The 27,890-nt window shown below is 42.1% G+C and overlaps 1 protein-coding gene and 1 pseudogene across 8 annotated transcripts in view; one reads left to right on the top strand and one right to left on the bottom strand.

Annotated features, from left to right (window-relative positions):
- Window positions 1-27,890, top strand: part of LOC110531730 (adhesion G protein-coupled receptor L3) — a 336,356-nt gene that overhangs the window by 50,950 nt on the left and 257,516 nt on the right. The gene's annotated exons all lie outside the window — the stretch shown is intronic.
- LOC149980859 (uncharacterized) lies at window positions 312-27,876 on the bottom strand (annotated as a pseudogene).

The following is a 27,890-nucleotide window of genomic DNA, read 5'->3' as shown; positions in this document are numbered from 1 at the left end:
GCTGAAATGTATCATTCTCTCTACTATTATTCTGACATTTCACATTCTTAAAATAAAGTGGTGATCCTAACTGACCTAAGCCGGGGAATTGTACTGTATGTAAACTTCCAACTTCAATTGTATTGTGACATCCCAAGGGCCTCTTCCTCTTGCAGAGCCTCAATAATGTATTCTAATGTAAACTAACAGCTAGAATAGAATGTGCTGATGCAGATTTAAAGGGAACTGACAGTCATACCAGTGGATATCATATAATATGACTGAGGAATCTCAACCAACCCCACCCTGTGGTTAATTATGTTTTCATTGGCTCAAGGGGCTTTAGTGTGGTCGTAGTCGGTCTCGTTCTGGCAGGTATGCAAATGGAGGTACAGGAGAGTGAAAGAGCCAATGCACATGCCCTCCTTTGTTGTCATGCAGGTTGTCGTTGATACCATGTAATGTTATTTTCTTCCTTTCTTTTTTTTTTCTTCTTCTCATTCCGTACCTCTAGCTCCCACCTGTGAAGTTAGGTGTCCCTTTGTGCCCGTCTAAAAAATAAACGACACTCAGCGACCGGGTCTCCGGAGTCTCTGCCTTGACAACCAGCGCGCACCCGGAGGTAATCAGAAACTGTCAAATGGAAAGGGCTTGGGCTGCGTTTTGAGAGGCAATTCTCTCCAGTCTCCTTGCTGGTCTAATTTGAGCATGGGGTACAGTGGACATGAGCCCAGTATCAATATGAGGACCTAAAAGCAAAACACATGTAAGTGAAGAAAAATGGACCCCAACAAGAAAGCAAAGTGGCGCCATCTTGTCAGTCACAGCCTAAACTAACCCAATTTCTCTCAGAAGGATTCCGGATGACTTTGAGTAACACAAATAATGTCCCTTTTCTGTGCTTCCAAGACTACGACGACTTGTGAAGATTAATTCATCAATTTTTTTCCTGCTATATGATAATGCTCGGTCTCACTCCGAGGGAAAGTGAAAAATGTGCCACCTTTAACAGATTAGGGCTGACAAATTCTGGATGTGTGTCTTACTTTTCTGGAGACAAATGAAAGATCCTGGCATACAGGAGGAGTCCCTTTGGGGGCCCATCGTACGAGTCCACCCTTGAATGGGTGGTTCTAAACCGCAGACGGACACAGAGCACCGCCGCAATCAGTTTCAGCCATTCCTGGGATTTATTTACAGCCACAGCCCCTATAAAATCCAGAATTTATGTCATACTTTTTAATTAGAAATAATGTATTGTAGAATTGAAGTGATATACAGCTTAATCAATATATAGACTGTGTCCGGACAGGATGACAGACAACACTATTGACAGCTCACAGAGTAACCTAACTTAACACTGTCTTTCAGAGAAATATGTTGTTTGCGGAGCAAGGAAACTGTGCTCTCAATCTCTTTTTTGTTTTCCACCTTTTCTGTATTTCTCTCTCTCTCCCTCTGTCTCTCTCGACAATCTGCCAACATCTTCGAACAGATAGTATTTTCTCCAGATTGAATCAGGCTCCCTCGTCACTCTGTATTTACCCAAATCATTATTTTACCTGAGCGAGCCCCACTGTGCTGTTTATTGCTGTTGTATAGGATTGAATAGCGGGAAAGCTGGAGGTGGGTTTTAATGAATATGAACTTAACAGATCGAGAGAGGAATGAAACTCAAGTGGGTATTGTATAAATCTCTCTCTCTCTCTGTAAGCTAAGGTAGAGAGGAAAACTAGGAAACTGTAAGCGCGTTCACTTAAGACCGCTTAGACGATTTATATTCAATTTCTAATTTGTTGTGAGAAAGCATGGTTTAATTAAGTTTATATATCATTTGAGTTAATTTTGTCTTCTCGTTTCACACAATACACATAGTTGGATTGAATATAGAAAATACATGGCTGCTTTTATAAAGCTTTAGGTTGAATATCAAATGATAACCCAGAGTAATTTTGACCCGAGGGCAACGATAGAGTCAATATTTGTCCAAATTCACTGCTAGGTCTACCAAATAGTTTATTACTTTACTATTTTTAGTTCTCGAAACATTGACTTATTCATGTCACATCCAGGATACAGGAACCACATTTACAGGATTCATATTCTCATGGAGTCTCAATCAAATATATGCCAGAGTATATTGCCATGTTGTTTTAGGGGGCAATCTAAGCACAATGATGTCTGGGAGTGTTGACAATGACACCTATAGCAAGGTTTTCAATCCCGCTTTAGGTGTGTGGTGCTGTGCTGGTTACAAGTTCAGGTGTGAAGGTTGTGTTTGTTTATGGAAAGGCAAGTACTGTTGCCATGCGGATTTACCATTTACGGAATGATTTTCCCTTTTTAATATACAACTTCTCTTTTCTCTATAAATATTTGCATCGAGAACTCTGAGAATAGCACAAATAAATGTCATATCGCCTTTTGGTGTGTGTGCTGCAAAACTAGGAATGATATCTTTGGGAAAGTTGTAAGATAAGAGGTGACAGTAAATCCCATGTGTGCAACACCTGGCGAGTCGATGACAACATGACTCAATCAGATGGAGTGAGGCGGTGAGGGAGTCTGAGAGAAGCCCTGAGAGGCCATTGAGCTTCCCATTGTCTCTGCTTTGCAGATTTAATCAGCAAAGGAATAACAAAAGAAGCTCTATCAGAACATTTATGGCTATGTCAGAAGGTATGCGTACAAAGTCCCCAAGATTGTTGCACGTTATATAGACTGCCTTTCACACGACTCACTAATGAATATGAAAATGTGGTACACACACACAAATTATATACGTTTCAATTTGTTGCACAATTAATGGTCAATACTGCATTTCAAACAGCCAGGAATTGATCTAATGATTTCAGCCTAGGTATAATTTTACAATCCCTATCTTCCACAATCATAAAACCCATTATCAAAATAGTTTAACCTGCTACTTCTGGTAGCAGGCTTTATAGAAAATTAACACAGGTCTCATAAACAATCTCTCCAGCATAAGCCCATGTGCTATTGAGTAGCCAGCTAATATTTATATTTCAAGTCTAGCCAACTTGGATCTATTCGCTTGCTAACAAGGTTGCTAACATGAACAATTGTACTGTTATGAATACACCATCCTGTCCGGCTCCCAACAGTTTGGACAACATAGCCTGTTCCCTTTAAGATGTTGAAATCAAGTGGCCTACCTGGGTAAGAACATGTTCTCAGAATGAGTTGCCAATTCCTTATGTGAATGCATCTTTTTATGGTCATTGCACATTTATAAAAACAGCTAGCACATTACAGTCCATGGCTAAAATGCTGCTAGCGATAAGTAGCACTGCCAGTGGTGGAAAAAGTACCCAATTGTCATACTTGAGTAAAAGTAAAGATACCTTTTTTTGGGTCACCCAGCAAAATACTACTTGAGTAAATGTCTAAAAGTATTTGGTTTTAAATATACTTTAAGTACCAAAAGTAAATGTCATTGCTAAAATATACACAAGTATCAAAAGTAAAAGTATGAAATAAATAAACATATGATTAGTTTGTAAATGATGTCTGAATGTTGGTGTGCCCCTTGGCTGTCCGTACATATTTAAAATATATACACATAAGCAACACATACGGCACAATTTTCATCATTTACACAATTTACATAATTTGTGTTTAGTGAGTCCGCCAGATCAGTGGCAGTAGAGATGACCAGGGATGTTCTCTTGATAAGTGTGTGAATTGGACCATTTTTCCTGTCCTGCTAAGCATTCAAAATGTAATGAGTACTTTTGGGTGTCAGGGAAAATGTATGGAGTAAAAAGTACATCATTTTCTTTAGGAGTGTAGTGAAGTAAACGTAAAAGTTGTCAACAATATAAATATATTGTAATAAATTACAAATACTCCCAAAAACGACTTAAGTAGTACTTGAAACATTTTTTACTTAAGTACTTTACACGACTGGTTACCCCAATGCCGCATGTGACAAACTCAGCATCCATTTTCTATAATCATGTCTGTTGATACTCCCGTTTTAGTAGGGTCTGCAGTGTTCTACATTGTAAAATGTCTGTGTTTTTCAGCGTCCATATGAACCATTCTGTTAGCGCTGAAACATACATTCAAATGAATTGAATTAATTTGATACATTGCCCAGCCGTAACCCACACACAGCCCCCCCCCCCCCCCTCTGTTCTCTGACACACCTTCTATTCTCATTCATTAGTGTTGCGTTCACTTCTCAGGGCAGGTAGAGACTCCAATAATGACTTAATGCTTTGTGTTTACAGACTTGTGAGTTAGATGGTCAAGAATGCTACGCTGCCAGCCCCTAGTCAATGGTTAACTGTTCTCGGGCGATTCAAAGCATCCGGAATCTGTCACAACTGACTACCCTCCCCTACATCTTGACCCGCTTCCTAGGCTCATTTTCCTTCCCCTCTGAACTTGTCCGCGCTTATCTGAGTCCTTTGTGTAACGCAAGCATATAGAGAAGTATTGAGGCTGGGGTTACTCATGTCTGTTCTTCCTTTCATCATGATCCTCTAATTCCCCAAAATACCCAGAATCCTATTTGCTAGGCCACAGGTGGACTCGTGTTGCAATGTTGCGGCCACACAGCAGCTCTCCACTAAGCAAGCACAGACGTTTACTCACCCGCCCTCGCTTTTGTGTACCTGAATGGTGGTAATACCCAATACGGCTAGCGTACACACGGCTAATCCTTCAACCGTTGTAAAACGCACAGTTGTCGGGTACGCAGCTTTGGATGAGGTTAACTGTGAAGTCCAGGTATTACTCACATGTTGTTTTCCCACTCACCGTTCCTGATAGACAGATGTGTAGCTAGCGTGTATGGGAAATACCCCAGATTCTCAAAACAAATTCTCCAATTTAGCAGACAGGACAGGTCTTGCAAACCACACTACTGTGCCTAAAAGCAAAGCTTCCAGTATTCGTGTCGGTGGTGCTGACGCTAACGGCGGTCTAGTTTCAGTCTTTTTGTGATGGGATTTATTGAGTAGAAGCGGTTGCATACCAGAGTAGGCTACCAGTACCGCCCTGAGACCATGACTGGGCCTGTTCACAAGAATAGGGTCACAACCGGCAATGAACTTTGTGCCCCACAGTTAATTACAAATTAGAACGCCATGCGACCCTGAGGATGTGCTCCATGGGTGGAATAATGAACACCTGGAAAGAATGGAAAGAATAAGAAGGATGAGGTAAAGACAGAGCGGAAGTGTAGTGCATATTAAAGCTACAATATGCATTTGACATATTTTATGCATTGTGTTGCCAACCCTTCAACTCTGTGGAACTCTATTTCTGTGCTGTATTTTTATACCGGTATGCTAACTTGGATTGTGAGGCCCTAATTGCGTTTACTTAATTCAATAACTGACTTGAATTGCATTTTGCTCATTGAAGTTTTCCCTCTGGGTGTAATGTGAGATACCTGCTTATAAGCATACTGTACAGTTTGTACTCTACTCTTGCAGGTCACAGTGCAACTGACAGTCAGGTTAGTTCTCTGGGTTGCTTTCGTGTTGAGAACGCTCTAGTCCACAGACCTCGTATGACGATGCAGTGTGGCAGGCCCCGGTGAATCACCCCCCCCCCCCCCCCCCCCCGCCGTCACAGGTGGGGGAAATACTGTGCTACTGGCAGTCTGAAGGCGGCTCATGGCCTAGTGCTCAGCAAGGGGTTTGGATCTGATGGAAATTCAGTGTTTATGTGACGGGGGGGATAAAGACATGGAGCAATCGATGGAGAAAGAAGAGGAAAACATTGACTTGTAGGTGAAGCTGTGGAAATACCAAATGCTGTCTATGTATGGTCAAGACATATGAGACAGTAGACCGGGAAGTACATTTTATTTCCAATGTCTGTGTGTGCTTGCGGAGCGGCAAGGTAGCCTAGTGGTAAGAGCGTTGGACTAGGCATTGGCATTGGCCACTCCGGTTCACGGTATCCTTATTTAACCATTCTCCACGAATGGCCCTCGCCCAGTGTCGGATACAGCGGATTGTTTTCCTCCGCCTTTCGCTACGGGACGTGGGATGGAAGGCGAATACGAGGGGATGTCGTGTTCCTCTGTGACGTTCCCTTCGCTGTGTGGCTCGGCACGATTCCTTCCACGGTAATTGGGGTGTGAAAGCAACACTCGCTTTCCTATTGTCTCGGTATCTGATTCTGAAATGTGTTCAGACCACACCCGGGCCACACTAGTAAAGAGAGAGTAGGAAGGGGAAGGGAGGAAAATGAGTGAGTATGTGGTGACAAAGGGGAATTCGGGGTTGAGATGGTGAAAATAGCAGATAGTGATTATCAGAAGGCTGACTACCATGTGGACAGAGGAGGGAAATTGACTAATTATACATGGACAGAAGTAAGTTGTCTTAGAGAAAAAAGGGGGGTCCAGAGAAAGCAACAGTGTACAGGTGTTGCAGAGAGTTTGATTCTGAGAGAGAACAACTGAGAGAGCGAGAGAGCTGTGCGATTGAGTGTTCAGCTCTTTATACAATGTACAGGAGTTGGATTGAGAGAACCAGAGGTCCTAATTGTGCCACACCATCTGCCCACTATAGGGAACAGGCCAGTGAATGTGACTCCTTCCAACAGGCTCGGTGACGATCAGATGTGTGTGTGTGTGTGTGTGTCCTGTGTGGTTGTATAATTATGTACGTCTCTATATTTGAAGTATGTTTGTGTACATGCATGAGTAATGTAACACTAGAGGACATGCTTTGAAAATTACCAGTGAGCAGACATTCCATACGGACTCTGAAATTATCAGTCTGTTTTCCAGCCCCATCTAGCTATGTTTGACACTTTATTATTTTTTTTTTACGGGAAATATCCAAACAAAAGTAGGTTGAAGAAAAGGTAGAATTTCTGAGGGAAAACAACGAGGACCAAGCGTCCCTTGTCTTCCACCCTCCTTGCCCGAACTGCGCCGAACCAGAAAGGGCTATGTGTAAGAGATAATGTGATGAATGGTCTCATTCATCACATTACCTGGATCTCTTTACTTACACCGGGATCTCTTTACTCACACCGGGATCTCTTTACTCACACCGGGATCTCTTTACTCACACCGGGATCTCTTTACTCACACCGGGATCTCTTTACTCACACCGGGATCTCTTTACTCACACCGGGATCTCTTTACTCACACCGGGATCTCTTTACTCACACCGGGATCTCTTTACTCACACCGGGATCTCTTTACTCACACCGGGATCTCTTTACTCACACCGGGATCTCTTTACTCACACCTGGATCTCTTTACTCACACCTGGATCTCTTTACTCACAGATCTAAAGGTGATAGGAGCAACCTGAAATCCTACCCCATTGTCTTACTGGAGGGATGGCACCAGATTTAGGTAATAAGGACATTTCTTTTGCATGTCAAATGACCAACAACTAACCTGACTGTGGCTATGCCTGGTTTTCCATTTAGTTTCATCACCCTTTCTGTTTTAATTGTTATTGACAAGAGTATTAATTATTTCCATCGATAAAAGACAGTACTGTGCAGCCGTCTTCATCGACCTGGCCAAGGCTTTCGACTCTGTCAATCACCATATTCTTATAGATTTTTCTAATGACTGCCTTGCCTGGTTCACCAACTACTTTGCAGACAGATTTCAGTGTGTCAAATCGGAGGGCATGTTGTCCGGGCCTCTGGCAGTCTCTATGGGGCTACCACAGGGTTCAATTCTCGGGCCGACTCTTTTCTCTGTATATATCAATGATGTTGCTCTTGCTGCGGGCGATTCCCTGATCCATCTCTACGCAGACGACACCATTCTGTATACTTCTGGCCCTTCCTTGGACACTGTGCTATCTAACCTCCAAACGAGCTTCAATGCCATACAACACTCCTTCCGTGGCCTCCAACTGCTCTTAAACGCTAGTAAAACCAAATGCATGCTTTTCAACCGTTCGCTGCCCGCGCCCGACTAGCATCACCACCCTGGATGGTTCCGACCTAGAATATGTGGACATCTATAAGTACCTAGGTGTCTGGCTAGACTGGAAACTCTCCTTCCAGACTCATATCAAACATCTCCAATCCAAAATCAAATCTAGAGTCGGCTTTCTATTTCGCAACAAAGCCTCCTTCACTCACGCCGCAAAACTTACCCTAGTAAAACTGACTATCCTACCGATCCTCGACTTCGGCGATGTCATCTACAAAATAGCTTCCAATACTCTACTCCACTTCCAAAATGATGTTATGATGTGAATGTGCTTTAATTTAGTAAATGCTCATTGAATTAGGAATGTATTTATTCATAAAGCACTTTTTTTTGAGGGGGGAGGTGTAAGCCACTAAATATGACAATAGGGTAATGCCAATCCCATCTGTACATTTGAATATGAAATATGAACTTTTTTTTCCAAACATTGAGTAAATATTGATATCAACTCTCAGAATATACTGTAAATCTTGGACTATGAGCTGGTTAACACTCATGCATTATGATATAAATTCTTAACCGTCCAATTTGCACAAGAGAAATAATGACCAGATATGACAAGACAGCCCCCTCCCCCTCTCTCACTTGGTCGTGTTTGGTCACAGTAGGAAAGGGATGTTGGCATTCTCCTCATATCCTGCATACTCATATCCCTAAGTCCCTCTCATAATTATTATTCAGTGGATGCATTGCTTGGCACAAGGACAAAACTTTGCATAATTTATGCAAGGCCGTCATAATTTTTTTAAACGGCCTCAGACACGTTCTTTTGCTTTTAACTAAATAGACAAGCTCTGTTCGGACATAAAACGCAGGCGGAGGAAAGAAAGAACTTTATTTATATCTTTATCTAAACTTTGAACCAGTGTTCAGCTTATATATTACGTTCCATAAGTGGCCAACTCGTATAAATTGTATTTATGTGCATACATTTGCATAGCCTGGTATGATACTGCAAATCTACAAAGAGACACAGGGATGAAGGTTTTAAAGCATTAAGCTTATTTTGAAGGGGATAAATACATTCCCAGGTATGCTGTTGTTGAAGATGAGGTAGGCGTGTTAAGGTACAGCAGTCTTCCCGTACAGCAGTCTTCCCGTACAGCAGTCTTCCCGTACAGCAGTCTTCCCGTACAGCAGTCTTCAGGGCTTTTGTTCTGGGACTTGGAAGGTATTTTCAGTGCAGTGCTCAAAGGAAAATGTCCTCAGAGAACAAAAGGAGGGGGCTGCTCTTATTGTCCTGTATCCCAGGATGTTGCCGGGCTATTTATACCAACCTTAATGAAGAAAATGAGATGTAAATAGCTTCTCTTTATTAGCTAACCACGTCCAACGAGAGCTGTGTGGTCTTTTTCACTTTGCATTCCACTCCCGTGATATTCCAAGTAATAAACCTGTTTTTTTCCCCCACTGCATTGTCCATCAGTGTGGATATCACACACCAAGCCGTGTGCGACTGCCAGACCATTGCAATGTGCTTTTCGGTGCCAGAAACAGGAAAGGGCAAGTCAGTTTGACTTTGTCTGACCACACTGCAGAGTGTACTGAAACCCATGAATATTGGCAGCTCTCTTCCATTTCTAAACAGAGTGGATTTAATGGACAGGGGGAACATTTCACAAATACACTCCCACTCCAGAGGTAAACGACAAGTCCCACTAATTTACTTTTGGCTCCTCTCTATCTCACTCTGTCTCCGGTATTATGTTTGTTAGCGAGGAGCGTAAAACAAATGAGAACTTTTCTATTATGAAACCAGATGTGGAATTACATTCCGCTGCCAACCCCCATTTGTTTTTATCTTTTAAAAAAAAAGTTTTATTTGGTTACATTAGCTGAAAATGGGACTTTCTTTTAAAGAATAATGTGTAAGAGATGCTATTTAATCAGTTTGCTCAACATTTCAGTTCGGGGATGTAATTTCCTGATTTTGTCTTCCAGTCCATTTATGAGCTGAGCCACGTTAAACTACTCCAATGGAAATGCCTTTTTACTTTTGTTTAGTTTTAATTTATTTGCACCAAATAAAATAAGTGATAAACAATAATACAAATAAAATAATAAGGTTTGCAAGTGTGGTTGGATGCCCAAGGGCTCATTATAAAAACCACACCACAATATACAATATATATGTACAAAAATAAATAAGGTTTGTTAAAACATATTGCAAACTCCACTAATCATAAATGTACAAATGAACTGATCAATCACACAATAATGAACAGTGTATGTTTTGTTTAAATGTGAGTATGTGAGAGTTGGGATATATGGAGGAGTAGTTTGGTTCATCAGGCTGACCCCCAGTCTTCACTTGGCTATGTGAAGATAAGAATTCCAGAGTAGGGTGGTATCTCTATCTGATATAGAATTGACTATGTGAGGTGAGGCAGTGGGGAGGGGTGAAGGTTATCGCAGTGTCTTGTGTTATATAGATGGATTTCAGAATTAACCAGGAAGAATCCATTGAAGGGTTTAGGTAAACTGTCTGGGAGATATGAGTATTTGTAGATAATAATGCATAATTGGTGTACAGTGATGTCGTAAATGGATAAGCTATTTAGTGTCTTAAAGGTGCAGATGGAGCCAGGTAAATAGCTGAGGTGGCTAGTCTTGTAAATGAGTCATTTGTGTAGGTAGATGTTTGTACTGGCCCAGACAATATTATAGTAAAGAAGATATGGGTAAATTAAGCTATAGTAAAGAGTTACGAAGCAAGCCTGATGAACCAAACCACTCATCTTTCTGATGATACAAACAGACAAATTCAATAGGATCTTTCAAGGTTAACTTTTCATTCATTAGCCTAGAATCCTCAGAGTTCTATGTGACTATTTCTTATTCTTACTAGTGAATACAATAAAGTTGGATTTCTTTTACATTGAAAGATAATTTGTTTATCTGGAACCATTCAGAAAATTTGACCATGCCTGAGTTGGCTTCATGAATTAGTGAATCAAAATTCATTTTGAGATCAAATTGGTGTCACCAGCAAAGAGAATAGGAAGTACGGTAGAAGACACACAACAGCAAGGTCATTGATTTAGATTAGGAATAACAAAGGTCCAATTATCAACCCTGTGGGACGCCACAGGATATCTTGGCCCTGGTAGATGCACAGCCATTTGCATAAACATATTGTTTTCTATCATCAACATAACTGTATAACTAATTATACTTTTTGTGTAATTATGAAAACCGAAATAATGAAATATCGAAAGTAGAATTTCATGATCAACCGTGTCAAATGCTTTGGATAAATCTAAAAAGATGCCAAGAGGGTATTTATTGGTAAGGGCTGTAAATATTTGATCCACAGGTTGTAAAAGAGCCATATCTGTGGAGTAGTTTTTAAGAAACCCATATTGGTGCTCATATAGAATAGTGTTGATTTACATTTTTTGTTCTCTTATACTGCAATTGTTCTAGGATTTTATAAAAACATGGCAGTACAGATATTGGCCGATTTTTTTTTTTTAATTTGTAAAAGTTTTAGGATCCCCTGATTTTATAGATGGGGATAACTTTGGCAATTTTCAAATCTTTGGGAACAATACCCATTTGCATAGATGGTGAAGATCTATGTTAGAGGCTCCGTGATCGATTTCACTAGAGGCACCAATCTCATCATGACCTGGTGCTGATATCTTTATGTTGCCCATTACCTCCATCACTTCCAGTACATCAGGAGGATCAAACTGAAGCAGAGAAGGGAAATGTCCCTTAGTATAATGCAAGGGATATCCATAAGTTATCTACATTTTCTTTGACAGAGAGGAATCCACATTCACAAAAAAGTTATTAACCTTTCTAGGACAGGGCCTCGACAACCATTCTGCTGAAAAGGCAGTGCGTAAAATTCTAAAATATTTTTTAGAAATATGTAACTTTCACACATTAACAAGTCCAATACAGCAAATGAAAGATAAACATCTTGTTAATCTACCCATCGTGTCCGATTTCAAAAATGCTTTACTGCTAAAGCACAACATATGATTATGATAGGTTGGAGTCAAGTCACAAAAACACACACAGCCATTTTCCAGAAAAAGATAGAAGTCACAAAAAGCAGAAATATAGATAAAATTAATCACTAACCTTTGAGCTTCATCAGATGACACTCATAGGACATCATGTTACACAATACATGTATGTTTTGTTCGATACTGTGCATATTTATATCCATAAATCTCAGTTTACATTGGCGCGTTACGTGCAGTAATGTTTTGATTCCAAAACATCTGGTGATTTTGCAGAAATACTCATAATAAACATTGATAAAAGATGCAAGTGTTATTCACAGAATTAAAGATTGACTTATCCTATATTCAACCGCTGTGTCAGATTTCAAAAAAACTTTACGGAAAAAGCAGAATCTGAGAACGGCTCCAGAACCCAAAACAGCCAGAGGAATATCCGCCATTTTGGCATGAACAGAAGCTAGAAAAACACTAAATGTTCACTTACCTTTGATGATCTTCATTGAAGGCACTCCCAGGAATCCCAGTTCGACAATAAATGACTGATTTGTTCCATAAAGCCCATCATTTAGCCACTTGTTGTTAGCGTGTTCATGCCAGTAATCCCTCTTCATGAGGCGCGAGCACTTCCTCCAGACAAAAACTCGAAAAGTTCCGTTACAGTCCGTAGAAACAAGTCAAATGATGTATGCAATCAATCTTTAGGATGTTTTTAACATAAATCTTCAATAAGGTTCCAACCGGAGAATTTCATTGTCTGAAGAAAAGCATTGGAACGAGAGCAAACTCTGTCGGGAGCGCGCGTCATGAGACCGAAGCACTCTGCCAGACCACTCACTCAAAGAGCTATTATGAGCTCCTCCTTTATAGTAGAATCCTCAAACCAGTTTCTAAAGACATAGACTAGACATCTAGTGGAAGCCCTAGGAAGTGCATCCTCATTCATATCTCACTGGGATTTCAATAGGCACTGTTTTGAAAATCGATTTCTCACTTCCTGTTTGGATTTCTTCTCAGGTTTTTGCCTGCCACTCATTCAAACAGTTTTAGAAACTTCAGAGTGTTTTCTATCCAATACTAATAATAATATGCATGTACTGGGACAGAGTAGGAGGCAGTTCAGTCTGGGCACGCTATTCATCCAAAGTGAAAATGCTGCCCCCTATCCCAAAAAGGTTAAATTAGCATGAAATAACATCAGGATCACAATAAGTCTTATTTCCAACAATACATTTAAGAGTGGGTCGTTGTAGATGCCTTTTTCTTATTCAATTGATGATTTTCCGACATGATAGAACTGCCAAAGGGGGAGGAGTTGCAATCTACTGTAGCGATGGCCTGCAGAGTTCTTTCATATTTTCCAAGTCTATGCCCAAACAGTTCGAGCTTCTAATTTTAAAAATGAATCTCTCCAGAAATAAGTCTCTCACTGTTGCCGCCTGTTATAGACCCCCCCCCCCCCCCCCCCCCCTCAGCTCCCAGCTGTGCCCTGGACACCATATGTGAATTGATTGCCCCCCCCCATCTATCTTAAGAGTTCGTTCTGTTAGGTGATTTAAACTGGGATATGCTTAACACCCCGGCCTTCCTACAATCTAAGCTAGATGCCCTCAATCTCACAGAAATCCTCAAGGAACCCACCAGGTTCAACCCTAAATCAGTAAACATCGGCACCCTCAGATATTATCCTGACCAACTTGCCCTCCAAATCAGGATCTTAGCGATCACTGCCTCATTGCCTGCATCCGTTATGGGTGCGCGGTCAAACGGTCACCCCTCATCACTGTCAAACGCTCCCTAAAACACTTCTGCGAGCAGGCCTTTCTAATCGACCTGGTCTGGGTATCCTGGAAGGATATTGACCTCATCCCCTCAGTTGAGGATGCCTGGTTGTTCTTTAAAAGTGCTTTCCTCACCATTTGCATCCTGTAGCTCTAACTCCCAAAAGTTTTGGGACACTGTAAAGTCCATGGAGAATAAGAGCACCTCCTCCCAGCTGCCCACTGCACTGAGGCTAGGAAACACTGTCACCACCGATAAATCCACGATAATCGAGAATTTCAATAAGCATTTTTCTACGGCTGGCCATGCTTTCCACCTGGCTACCCCTACCCCGGCCAACATCTCAGCACCCCCTGCAGCTACTTGCCCAAGCCCCCCCACTTCTCCTTCACCCAAATCCAAACAGCTGATGTTCTGAAAGAGCTGCAACATCTGGATCCCTATACATCGGCTGCGTCAGACAATTTGGACCCTGTCTTTCTAAAATTATTCGCCAAAATTGTTGCAACCCCTATTACTAGCTTGTTCAACCTCTCTTTCGTATCATCTGAGATCCCCAAAGATTGTAAAGCTGCTGCGGTCATCCCCCTGTTCAAAGGGGGAGACTCTCTAGACCCAAACTGTTGTAGACCTATATCTATCCGGCCCTGCCTTTCTAAAATCTTCAAATGCCAAGTTAACAAACAGATCACTGACCATTTCGAATCCCACTGTACCGTCTCCACTATGCAATCTGGTTTCCCTGCTGGTCATGGGTGCACCTCAGCCACGCTCAAGGTCCTAAACGATATCATAACCGCCATCAATAAAAGACAGTACTGTGCAGAAGTCTTCATTGACCTGGCCAAGGCTTTCGACTCTGTCAATCACAACATTCTTATCGGCAGACTCAATAGCCTTGGCTTCTCAAATGACTGCCTTGCCTGATTCACCAACTGCTTCTCTGATATAGTTCAGTGTGTCAAATCGGAGGGCCTGTTGTCCGGACCTCTGGCAGTCTCTATGGGGATACCACAGGGTTCAATTCTCTGGTCCGACTATTTTCTCTGTATATATCAATGATTTTGCTCTTGCTGCTGGTGATTCTCTGATCCACCTCAACGCAGACGACACCATTCTGTATACTTCTGGCCCTACTTTGGACACTCCTTCCGTGGCCTCCAACTGCTTTTAAATGCTAGTAAAACTAAGTGCATGCTCTCCAACCAATTGCTGCCCGCACCCTCCTGTCCTGCTAGCATCACTACTCTGGACGGTTCTGACTTAGAATATGTGGACAACTACAAATACCTAGGTGTCTGGTTAGGCTGTAAACTCTCCTTACAGACTCACATTAAGCATCTCCAATCCAAAATGTAATCTAGAATCGGCTCCCTATTTCGCAACAAAGCATCCTTCACTCATGCTGCCAAACATACCCTCGTAAAACTGACAATCCTACCGATCCTTGACTTCGGCGATGTCATTTACAAAATAGCCTCAAACTCTACTGAGCAAACTGGATGCAGTCTATAACAGTGCCATCAGTTTTGTCACCAAAGCCCCATATACTACCCACCACTGTGACCTGTATGCTCTCGTTGGCTGGCCCTCACCACATATTCATCGTCAGCCCCACTGGCTCCAGGTAATCTATACGTTTTTGCTAGGTAATGCTCCACCTTATCTCAACTCACTGGTCAGCATAACAACACCCACCCATCTCACACGCTCCAGCAGGTATATCTCACTGGTCATCCAAGAAGCCAACACCCACTTTGGCCGCCTTTCCTTCCAGTTCTCTGCTGCCAATGACTGTAACGAATTGCAAAAATCACTGAAGTTGGAGACTCATATCTCTCACTAACTTTAAGCATCAGCTATCTGAGCTGCTTACCGATCGCTGCAGCTGTACATAGCCCATCTGTAAATAGCCCACCCAACTACCTACCTCATCCCCATATTGTCTTTACTGTTTTGCTCTTTTGCACACCAGTATTTCTACTTGCACATCATCATCTGCACATCTATCACATCCGTGTTAATTTGCTAAATTGTAGTTACTTTGCTACTATGGCCTATTTATTCCCTTACCTCCTCCATTTGCACACACTATATGTAGATTTTTCTATTGCGGTATTGACTGTACTTTTGTTTATTCCATGTGTAATTCTGTGTTGTTTTTGTCGCACTGCTTTGCTTTATCTTGACCAGGTTGCAGTTGTAAATGAGAACTTGTTCTCAACTGGCCTACCTGGTTAAATAAAGGTGAAATAACATTTCAATTAAATAAAACATTCCCTGTTGACTTTATATTATTTAATGATTCTTGGAATTTGTTAGTAAAATATATTTTTGGGGGAGATCCGAAGTAGTTAATTTGTTCTTATACTTTTTGTAATTCGCAGAATTCAGGGGAGAGGGATTTGAGAAATGTTTTCTACAACTTTTTTTTAACAAGAGTATTTTTTGAGACCGGTTGTAAACCAAGGTTTCCAGAACCCTTCTGCTGCTCTCTTACGTGGTTTATCTAACGGAACACGGTGATGAAATACGGAGTTGAAGAATGTGAGAAAAGTCTGGTAAGCAGACTTCATCGGCCTGATTATAAACCATTTGCAATGAAATATCATCAATCAACATGCTTTTTACATTTTCCCCGGTAACATCGTGTTGGTGTTACACTTTAAAATAAAAAAATGACACTTTAAAAGTGTTAATACTTCTAGCTAAGTAGTACCTAGTTGCATTACAAAGCTGATACTAGCAACACTAACATACTCATAATTGATTGCTTGATTTGTTTATGCACGTGTCCTAATTCCAAAGTAGTTTCCCCTTTGCGTTCCCATCTGCAATCATTCCCATTCATACGGAGCTCATCATATCAGATCTGTTCTCGCTCCATGCAGCTCAAGCATTCCCATTTAGACCCCGCTGTTCACCACAGTGAAACAGATCAATACACTACCCAGAGAGACTTATTTGCATGGTAACCTTTTGCTCAGTCTGGGAAGAAAATGTAGGCCTATGGAGCATCAGAAAGTGGGACATTTTACCAAGAGGGTTTAGGACATTGCTTGACTACTGTTCTGTTGACCCTAACTTGAGATTGAAATACATTTGAGTATCAAGCTCTGATTGGATAGGAACGGTGTTGCATTGTAGGGGCCCTATGGCTGTTTTTGCTATGCAGACCAAACCTTGAGAAGGAAATGTAGTAGAAACGCTGCAGAAACAGGGCAATGCACTTCTTTACTGTTTTCTGAATAGCCACAGATTCAGAACAACATCATAGACTTAGTTCCATGTGATGTATTACTTGTGATTGTCTTTGACAACCACTGTCGCCAGGAGTTTTTGGTCGAAAAAAAAAAGTATATGCTATTTCAGCGAAAAAATTCTCCCCACTTAGATATTCATGGAAAATAATGTTTGGTCTTGTGTGTGTTTTTGTTATCCCGTGAACTCCATGCCATCCATTGTGTTGTCAGCTTTGAGCTAAAGTATTTGTTACAGTCCATAGAGCAAATGCCAAGACAGTGATGGAAGATGGTGAATGCTCAACCATATTTCCTCGTCGAATTTGAATTCAAGATAAAGTGAAATTGTTGCCGTAATTATTTACTTTCAATAATAGCAAGTTATTGACAAGTCACATAAATCCACAAGACATGGAAACAATAGTGTTTTAGCCACAGTCCTCTATCTAGCCCACCTCCATCCAAATATCCAACTTGAGCAAACATCCCAATGTCACAAATTGTATTAAACACTGGCATAAGGAAGGCTGTTGAATTTTTTTATTTTAAATGTTTATTTGTTTGAGACATCTCGCTAAGGCAATCATGGACAATGGCGAGCAATGCATGAAGAAAAATGATTACTTAGCAATTTCTCTGCTGCCTGGTACAACAAAAGAGTTTATAGCAAATGGTCCATCCTCCATATGGGAGGGGAAAGGCTAGATAGGTTAGTTTTGACACTGACAACTGGAGAAGACGAACATTGGCTTTTGGGCCCCCTCTCTCAGAATTGATATCCCCATTTAAAACCTCCCCGTGAAAGATGGAGGAGGTGAATAGAAAGTCTGAATGTTACCATCATCAATCACCCATGGCAACACAGTAACTTCTGTGCGACAAAGCATGAAATCTTTGATTCCCGAATCCCAATGAGATGACGGCACCATTATGGGTTCAGTTCTCCGAGAAGCAACATCGGATAACGTTCGGAAGGGGAATTCACCGTCCAACTGAATCCAACAAGGGAAAAAAAATCCTAATCTCCTAGGCCCATCACGGTGCTGGCGAATATATTTATTCTGAAATGGTAATTTCCTGATTGTCTCATTCCGATCACGGTCTTGCTTAGCATTGTAGGCCCATTTTTCCACAGCTGCTATTTATTATTTTAATGATGCTGAGTCTGAATGTTTGCACTGAATTACACAAATTTGCCTTGGACTAATGACAATGCCCCAGAGGAACAGGGACACACTGTGTGATTCTCCAGACTATGTGCTGCATACATTCAGAAGTATTAAACTTAGTCGGGCATATCACCGAAAGGCACTCAATCTATGTAGCTGTGCCTAGACAGCTTTTAGGCCACTTGGGCAATGTTGTTTAGGAAATGATGTGCAGAGTAATATGATAACCTATATCTGTAGAATGACACAGCTCATGTTTGGAAGTATGCACGGAATTCGTTGCAGCCTCTAGCTTAACATAGCTGAATAAAAGTAAATGGTGCAGCATTTAACATTTAACGCAGTGTTAAATGTGTTAACACTAAGTGAATGATTACTTGGGTATCAATCGGAACAGATGGTTTTGTACTCATTCATCAACTTTCTCTAATAATATTTTATAAAATGGTCTTAATATACTGTCAAATCCTTACTGAGGTTGCCACTGGGCCATAGCTGCAGTGTTGCCAAAATGGATGCTGACTTCTATCCGAATTCTTGACATGACTATTGGGGGTTGGGGGGCATGCAGTAATATTTTCTCATAACCGAGACATATTGGGCAATAAATGTTAAATCCTCGAGTAATGTCTTGCACAGATGATGTTATTAGACTTGCCAGCCAGAGGTATGTGTGTGTTGGGCGTCTGTCAGAAAGCCCTTCCCTACCCCCGTCCTCCCCTCCCAACTCCCCCTATGCCGAAACCAACTGGTCCAGGAAAAGGCATGCCAGACTTCCAGAGTTGTCCCACAGTCAGCTGCCAAGAAGTCAACAGAGGAACTCTGGCACCACGATAGACTACTACCCTCTGGAATTCACCATACCATACCCACACCCTGCATCCCAAATGAATTTCTCCTTCTTGGCCCCTCTTCAACGTGGAAGGAGAGGGGTGGAGGATTGAAGAGGGGGAGGGAGGGGTAAAGTTTCCGAGTTTGCTTTAAAGATTATCCCACTCCTGATGGCCCCCGTCGTGAAGGCGAAGTAATATAGTTTGTCAGATTGAGCTCAAAAAGAAATGAGAAGTAGAGGAAAACGAGAAAAGGAGGGGAGGGAGGTAAGAAGAAAAGCGCCCCTCATCTGAGCTTTGAGGTCCCCGGTATTGACAGGAACACAGCAAGCCAATGGGACTCCAAAGGAAGAGGACCATATTGTTGCTCCAGGGGTGGGGGAGTGCTCAGAGGGGATGGGGGTGTGCCGGGTGGGTTGGGGGGATCAAAGACGAAGAGGGGGCTACACTCTGGGTTTAGTGGCAAGATATTTTGACACCAACGCTTTTTCACTGAAGGGCTGAGTTTCTATCCAAGACAGGACTGAAAAGGCACTGTAGGGGAAGGTGACTGAGCCTTATGGCATTGAATTGGCTGCTACTGTATTCAGGGAGATTTCACTAGCCTTCGCTGTATATAGAACAGCCCAGTATATTGCAAGTGAGAAAGTTGCCACACTCCTATCCTTTCTGTGTTAGCGTTAGCATTGTAGCTATCGCAGTTCTCTTGAACCAAGAGTTGTTTGAGGTAATGATATCATATTGCGTTAGAAGGGGAAAGGAAGTAGCCTAGCCTTGGAGCTGGCTTCTAACACACTCCAGGCCCTGGTCTCTTTGACAAAATTAAATACAGGTTGCTCTCTGCAACTCCCCACCCCTGCCAATGGGTCTGCGCCTTAGCACAATATTGATCTGGGTGGCCAATGCTATCAACCGAGAGCCTTCTGTGATCCTGTCGGCATCAAGTGGCAGGCAATCTCTTTAAAAAGGGCTCCTCTTTAAGCGTCCAAGAAAAACTTTCTCACATGTGCGAGTCCGGTGTGGTCTAGAAGTCAAAAGCAATCATTGACTCTTTAGTCCGGTTTGATAAAATGGCGAAGGGGGGGGGGGGGGGCGGGGGGGGGCAAGAGTGCTGCGGCAGTAAGTGGACGAGTGTCATCGCTACACATTGGGGCAATTAGAGATTGGGGCTCGGGTTCACAAGGCCAAATGACTTAGAGGAATATGATTGAGGTGTGTGTGTTGAGTGTATGTGTGTATTGAAAAGTGTGTCAGACTATTTCCAATGTGTCAGCTCCCCCCCCCCCCCCCCCCCCCCACACCCATAGTATAGTATATCTATCTCAATTACTTTTGTCTAGGTTCATCATGATCTACTGTCTGAGCCCCCCTCCCAATTGCTTGTTAATTTCACTGCCTATGCAGCTATGGTTAGTAGTCCTCCCTGAATATATCCTCTTCCCTATTTGAATCTGCATTGTGCCTTTTAAATCTTTTGGCTAAAGGCCTATTAGATCAGCGTGCGATGCCTGGTGTAGTAAGCTGTCACTCCGCAGTGCTAATCACCAGGCAGTTAAACCCAGCGGTTTACAGTCTCTTTGCACAGACTTCCTCTACTGCCTCGGTCCGTCTGCGGTTGCCTCCCCCCAGGGCTACTGCTGGTCACCACTTTTTAATAGGTTGAAATCTCCAAATCCAAATGCATTCTTCTTTTCAGCCAAGAGCTGTGGCTGTATCACACCCTAATCCACAGAGTGTGTAGTAGTAGTACTAGTAGTAGTGTGCTTATTTGTGAGAGTACCTACTACAATGTGACAGGTCTTGTAGAAAGAGGGGCCCGCCTATCTCTGGCACTCCCTGCCATTATCAACAGAGACTCTGGAGCAATTAAGGTGAAGTGCCTTGCTGAAGGGCACATTGACAGATTTTTCACCTTGTCGGCTCGTGGATTCTAACTATCGACCTTTCGGTTACTGGCTCATCGCTCTATCCGCTAGGCTACCTGCCGCCGCAAAGTGTAGTTCCCTGACCGGGAATCGACCCTGGGCCGCGGCGGTGAGAGTGCTGAATCCTAACCACTAGGTGTGTGTGTGTGTGTGTGTGTGTGTGTGTGTGTGTGTTCATCGGTGTCTATATCAGTTCATACCACTCCCCAAAGTACACACTGTTTCCAAGCAGAATGGTGCCCTATCTCCACGGTGATGGCTTAATGGTTGGAGACTGCAGGCTGATGTAATTCTCAATGTCAGGGGTCTCCAGTTCAATTCCTCCAAACTCCTTGCATTTGCAGATTTGTGCTTTTAGAGTGTGCTGTTAATGACTTAATTAGACTCTAGTCGATATTGGATTGAATTAAAGGGGCAATCTGCAGTTGCTACCTCCATTTTTGGACTTTGACATTAATTATATGTACCCATTCATTCTTGAAGATGCCTCATGAGCTTAGTACAGCTGTTGTACCAAATCAGAAACGAAATGATAAGCTTGTTTTACACCAATGTTTGTAAGCAAAGTAAATGTAAACAAACACTATAATGCCTCCAAAACATGGTTAAAACTATACTTATGATATCATGGATGGGCAGTCCTTGCATCCGTAGCGTTGTCAATGATTTTGAAACAGGGGCAGGGAAAACACGTTATTGTTTCAGCAGCTGATTGCTGCTTTAAACAAGAACATCCTAAATGTTTTTGCAGTTGTTGTTGGGCAGTGTCTTTAGTAATCGAGCGACTGCACTTTACATGCAGAGGAGGTACATATAAGTGTATGTACAAGGGTTGCTAGCTGGGTTTGAGCTCAATCCAGGAAGTGAACACCTTCATGAAAAACTAGTGGCTAATTTGGACTGAAATATATCTGAATTGATACCCAAGGTGGGCGAATATTCAAATGAGTCTGACACATGATTCTCACCCCCTGGTTTTACATGTTCAGCATCTGCTTTTATTTTCCCAGAGTGCCTTGAAGCACCACAGCCCAAGTAAGCCTCTTGTGATTTGTCAGGTCTGAGTGCATTTTCCCTGACTTGACCCTGACTAAGTATTGCTCTCTTGATGACCAGAGACAAAACACCCCCCTGCGAACATGTTCCGTCAGCTCAATCAAACTTCCATCAAACTCCATTTGCATCTGAAGACGTGGGGAGCTTGATAGCCTGCCTCTCAGCCTCACTCAAACTACTCCAGACACCACTCTTCTACGCCTCCGGCAGCGAAGAACAACATTTTCCAATTATAGATGATTATCTCAGTGAATTTTTGTGATTAGTTGGATTCGGGACGCTAGGAGGGAGGGATAGTGGATCGTTCGGGGTGTGATTTGAACGGTAATGTGTCTGGAATTGTATATTAGATCAAGGACTGCTGACCACAGTGTCTAAGAAAGTGTTATATATTGGTATATGCAAGCAGTGTATTAGTGACATAAGGCCTGGTTTGCACAAACAAGCGCATCCGTAGTAAAACAAATACCATTTGAACCAACCTGCATAGAACTTTTGCCAATCAGTTTTCCACTGAATTCCATGATGCCTCCATCTCAACAGTGAAACTCCAAGGCTTTGTAAAGTTGAGTGGAAGCTACAGTACTGTACAGTTGTCGCTTTCAAACCATAAACGTACATGTTTCTCTCTACGACAGCCTGGTCATTAAGGTCTTGAAAAACAAGAGCAACACTCTGTGTGTGTCATTCAGACATGTCAAACAATACTGCCCAGGGCTGTTAGACAGCACCAAGGCAAAGCTCTATGCCATATTCACCAATTTGACCTTTGACCTGTGTGTCAGCCATGTTTGTCAGTAGGGCACGTATCGCCAGACCACCAGATGCTAGGGGACTAAGGTTGTCTGGCCTAACCCAACCCTATGGAGTGGCCAATCACGGGCCATAGAGGCATCCAATTAGGTTTGGCCGGTCCAAGCATTCTTTGTTTCCCATTTCCTGCTCTGATGGTGGAGTTTATAGTGACAAGGAATGAATGACGCAGAAGGAAGTCAGTTGGAACTGGAGGTCATTGGGTCCTGAGGTGGATCCTATGAAAGCCAGTACTTCAGTCCTGCATGATTTATATACACACACATGCATACGCACGCACGCACGCACACACACTTATACGTACAAGCACGCTGTATAGGAACGAGTGCATGCTCACACATTCACAAACACACCATCACCAACCCACTCTCTTAATTTCTTTCTCTATTTCTCTCTCACTCTCTCGCACTCATATTTGGCTGCAGAGAAGGCCAGGTGGAAACCATTTGAATTCTCTGTGGTTGTAACCACGGCCGTTACTCAGAACACAGAGGGTAGACGCTATAGGCGCTATACCTATACATATATCAGGCGCTATACCTATACATATATCAGGCGCTATACATATATCAGGCACTATGCATATATCAGGCGCTATACCTATACATATATCAGGCGCTATACCTATACATATATCAGGCGCTATACCTATACATATATCAGGCGCTATACCTATATCGGGCGCTATCCCTATACATATATCAGGCGCTATGCATATATCAGGCGCTATACCTATACATATATCAGGCGCTATACCTATACATATATCAGGCGCTATACCTATACCTATATCAGGCGCTATACCTATACATATCAGGCGCTATACCTATACAATAATCGGCCCCCTTGAACTTTGCGACCTTTTGCCACATTTCAGGCTTCAAACATAAAGATATAAAACAGTATTTTTTTGTGAAGAATCAACAACAAGTGGGACACAATCATGAAGTGGAACGACATTTATTGGATATTTCAAACTTTTTTAACAAATGAAAAACTGAAAAATTGGGCGTGCAAAATTATTCAGCCCCCTTAAGTTAATACTTTGTAGCGCCACCTTTTGCTGCGATTACAGCTGTAAGTCGCTTGGGGTATGTTTCTATCAGTTTTGCACATCGAGAGACTGAATTTTTTTCCCATTCCTCCTTGCAAAACAGCTCGAGCTCAGTGAGGTTGGATGGAGAGCATTTGTGAACAGCAGTTTTCAGTTCTTTCCACAGATTCTCGATTGGATTCAGGTCTGGACTTTGACTTGGCCATTCTAACACCTGGATATGTTTATTATTGAACCATTCCATTGTAGATTTTGCTTTATGTTTTGGATCATTGTCTTGTTGGAAGACAAATCTCCGTCCCAGTCTCAGGTCTTTTGCAGACTCCATCAGGTTTTCTTCCAGAATGGTCCTGTATTTGGCTCCATCCATCTTCCCATCAATTTTAACCATCTTCCCTGTCCCTGCTGAAGAAAAGCAGGCCCAAACCATGATGCTGCCACCACCATGTTTGACAGTGGGGATGGTGTGTTCAGGGTGATGAGCTGTGTTGCTTTTACGCCAAACATAACGTCTTGCATTGTTGCCAAAAAGTTCAATTTTGGTTTCATCTGACCAGAGCACCTTCTTCCACATGTTTGGTGTGTCTCCCAGGTGGCTTGTGGCAAACTTTAAACAACAATTTTTATGGATATCTTTAAGAAATGGCTTTCTTCTTGCCACTCTTCCATAAAGGCCAGATTTGTGCAATATACGACTGATTGTTGTCCTATGGACAGAGTCTCCCACCTCAGCTGTAGATCTCTGCAGTTCATCCAGAGTGATCATGGGCCTCTTGGCTGCATCTCTGATCAGTCTTCTCCTTGTATGAGCTGAAAGTTTAGAGGGACGGCCAGGTCTTGGTAGATTTGCAGTGGTCTGATACTCCTTCCATTTCAATATTATCGCTTGCACAGTGCTCCTTGGGATGTTTAAAGCTTGGGAAATCTTTTTGTATCCAAATCCGGCTTTAAATTTTCTTCACAACAGTATCTCGGACCTGCCTGGTGTGTTCCTTGTTCTTCATGATGCTCTCTGCGCTTTTAACGGACCTCTGAGACTATCACAGTGCAGGTGCATTTATACGGAGACTTGATTACACACAGGTGGATTGTATTTATCATAATTAGTCATTTAGGTCAACATTGGATCATTCAGAGATCCTCACTGAACTTCTGGAGAGAGTTTGCTGCACTGAAAGTAAAGGGGCTGAATAATTTTGCACGCCCAATTTTTCAGTTTTTGATTTGTTAAAAAAGTTTGAAATATCCAATAAATGTCGATCCACTTCATGATTGTGTCCCACTTGTTGTTGATTCTTCACAAAAAAATACAGTTTTATATATTTATGTTTGAAACCTGAAATGTGGCAAAAGGTCGCAAAGTTCAAGGGGGCCGAATACTTTCGCAAGGCACTGTATATCAGGCGCTATACCTATACATATCAGGCGCTATACCTATTCATATATCAGGCGCTAAACCTATACATATATCAGGCGCTATGCATATATCAGGCGCTATACCTATACATATATCAGGCGCTATACCTATACATATATCAGGCGCTATGCATATATCAGGCGCTATATACCTATACATATATCAGGCGCTTTACCTATACATATATCAGGCGCTAAACCTATACATATATCAGGCGCTATACCTATACATATATCAGGCGCTATACCTATACATATATCAGGCGCTATACCTATACATATATCAGGCGCTATACCTATACATATATCAGGCGCTATACCTATACCTATATCAGGCGCTATACCTATACCTATATCAGGCGCTATACCTATACCTATATCAGGCGCTGTACCTATATCAGGCGCTGTACCTATATCAGGCGCTAAACCCATATCAGGCGCTGTACCTATATCAGGCGCTAAACCTATACATATATCAGGCGCTATACCTATACATATATCAGGCGCTATACCTATATCAGGCGCTATCCCTATACATATATCAGGCGCTATGCATATATCAGGCGCTATGCATATATCAGGTGCTATACCTATACATATATCAGGCGCTATACCTATACATATATCAGCCGCTATACCTATACATATATCAGGCGCTATACCTATACCTATATCAGGCGCTATACCTATACCTATATCAGGCGCTATGCATATATCAGGCGCTATGCATATATCAGGCGCTATACCTATACATATATCAGGCGCTATACCTATACATATATCAGGCGCTATACCTAGACATATATCAGGCGCTATACCTATATCAGGCGCTATACCTATATCAGGCGCTATACCTATACATATATCAGGCGCTATACCTATACATATATCAGGCGCTATACCTATATCAGGCGCTATACCTATACCTATATCAGGCGCTATACCTATACATATATCAGGCGCTATACCTATACCTATATCAGGCGCTATACCTATATCAGGCGCTATACCTATACCTATATCAGGCGCTATACCTATACCTATATCAGGCGCTATACCTATACATATATCAGGCGCTATACCTATACATATATCAGGCGCTATACCTATACATATATCAGGCGCTATACATATATCAGGCGCTATACATATATCAGGCGCTATACCTATACATATATCAGGCGCTATACCTATACATATATCAGGCGCTATACCTATACATATATCAGGCGCTATACCTATACATATATCAGGCGCTATACATATATCAGGCGCTATACCTATACATATATCAGGCGCTATACCTATACATATATCAGGCGCTATACCTATACCTATATCAGGCGCTATTTGACAGCATCCGTAACGAAGGACATCTGTTATATTTATTTGAGTCTCACACCTTTTTATTTTATTTAAGACAGTGAAGGATAGATGGGAAAGATTCACTTATTTTCTGAACTCTTGTAGAATAAGGTTTGTTACATACTCCGTGGTAATACTGTAGAGGTCTCCCAACATATAGAGCCTGTTCACGGCACCCCCGGCCTTGGATAAGGTCCCCGACCCAAGGACTCACACACGTACATTTGTAGTCATGATTGCTGGTTGTGCATTCAGTGTTGTTTCTGCAGGAATAGACAATGCATGCATCCATGCGTTGACCCTTCTCTACACACTTCACTATCCCTACAAGAGACGTCACTCGTGCACCTGTCACAGCTGCTGACGAGAATGAATGCATTCTCACAAGACTGCTCTGTGCATCTATAGCTCAAACTCATGCTGCCATCTTGGAAGGTCCGTGATTTTGAACAGGATGCTGTGCTGTCTGTAGCGCCCCCTTCAGATTTGCATTCCATGGTCTCCTTTCCAGTCAGGTCAGTGTGACATAGCGGCAAGTGACTGCATTGCCCGTTAGAGCATGTAAGTCTTTGGATAAGGCTTGTAGCCATCGGCACATTTGACACGTACCTGCTGCTGTTTAGTGCTGTGGTAAGGCTTCTCACAGTAACTATTAAACAGTTGTTGAGCCTTAAGTGGGCTGCAAACATGTAGCTTGTAAATGTTCTACTGACTATCTATTCGATCTTGTTGGCCAGTGATCACCAGATCATTTGACCAGGCTGAGACTGCTTCCTTCTCAAGGGCAAATCTGTAGTGTACAAATTAAAAATGGAATTTAACTCCGTATGCTTCAGAGCATTGGATTGTCTTTGTCATTGTTCATCAGAAGCATGTCTCGAAACAATCGCCAGGATTGTCCTCACCTCCATGAACCTTTGGCCCAACATCAAGTTATTGACTTTGCTGAGCAATGTAGAGGTATGTTTCACCTTTTTGAAACGCACGTCTCCAACTTCGGATGGGAACTGGCTTTGGGTTACATTTTCAGCTTGAAGTTCAAACTGTTTTGCTTTTATGTAACGGGATTTCTCTATGACGTTGTACCTGACAAATATTTGAGTCCAATCTATATCATTGCGAATATTTGCAATATTTGCAACTGTAATATATAAAAGTCATATCTGGGACAGGCTTAAATGCAATGCCGTTGAGTTGGGCATCTATAGCTGCAAATTCAATCAAATGTTCAACACTTTCCTTGCATTCTGGACCAACAAACATTCTGGGGCATTCACATAAAGACAGCTGTTGTGTCTGAGTGGCTTGCATTTTCCATCATTTTT

The sequence above is a fragment of the Oncorhynchus mykiss genome, chromosome 9 (genome assembly GCF_057628025.1).
Source record: "Oncorhynchus mykiss isolate SJ-2025 chromosome 9, ASM5762802v1, whole genome shotgun sequence".
In the NCBI taxonomy this organism is placed as follows: Eukaryota; Metazoa; Chordata; class Actinopteri; order Salmoniformes; family Salmonidae; genus Oncorhynchus; species Oncorhynchus mykiss.
Note: the sequence above shows the minus strand (reverse complement) of the source record. Positions and strands in the feature narration are given on the sequence as shown.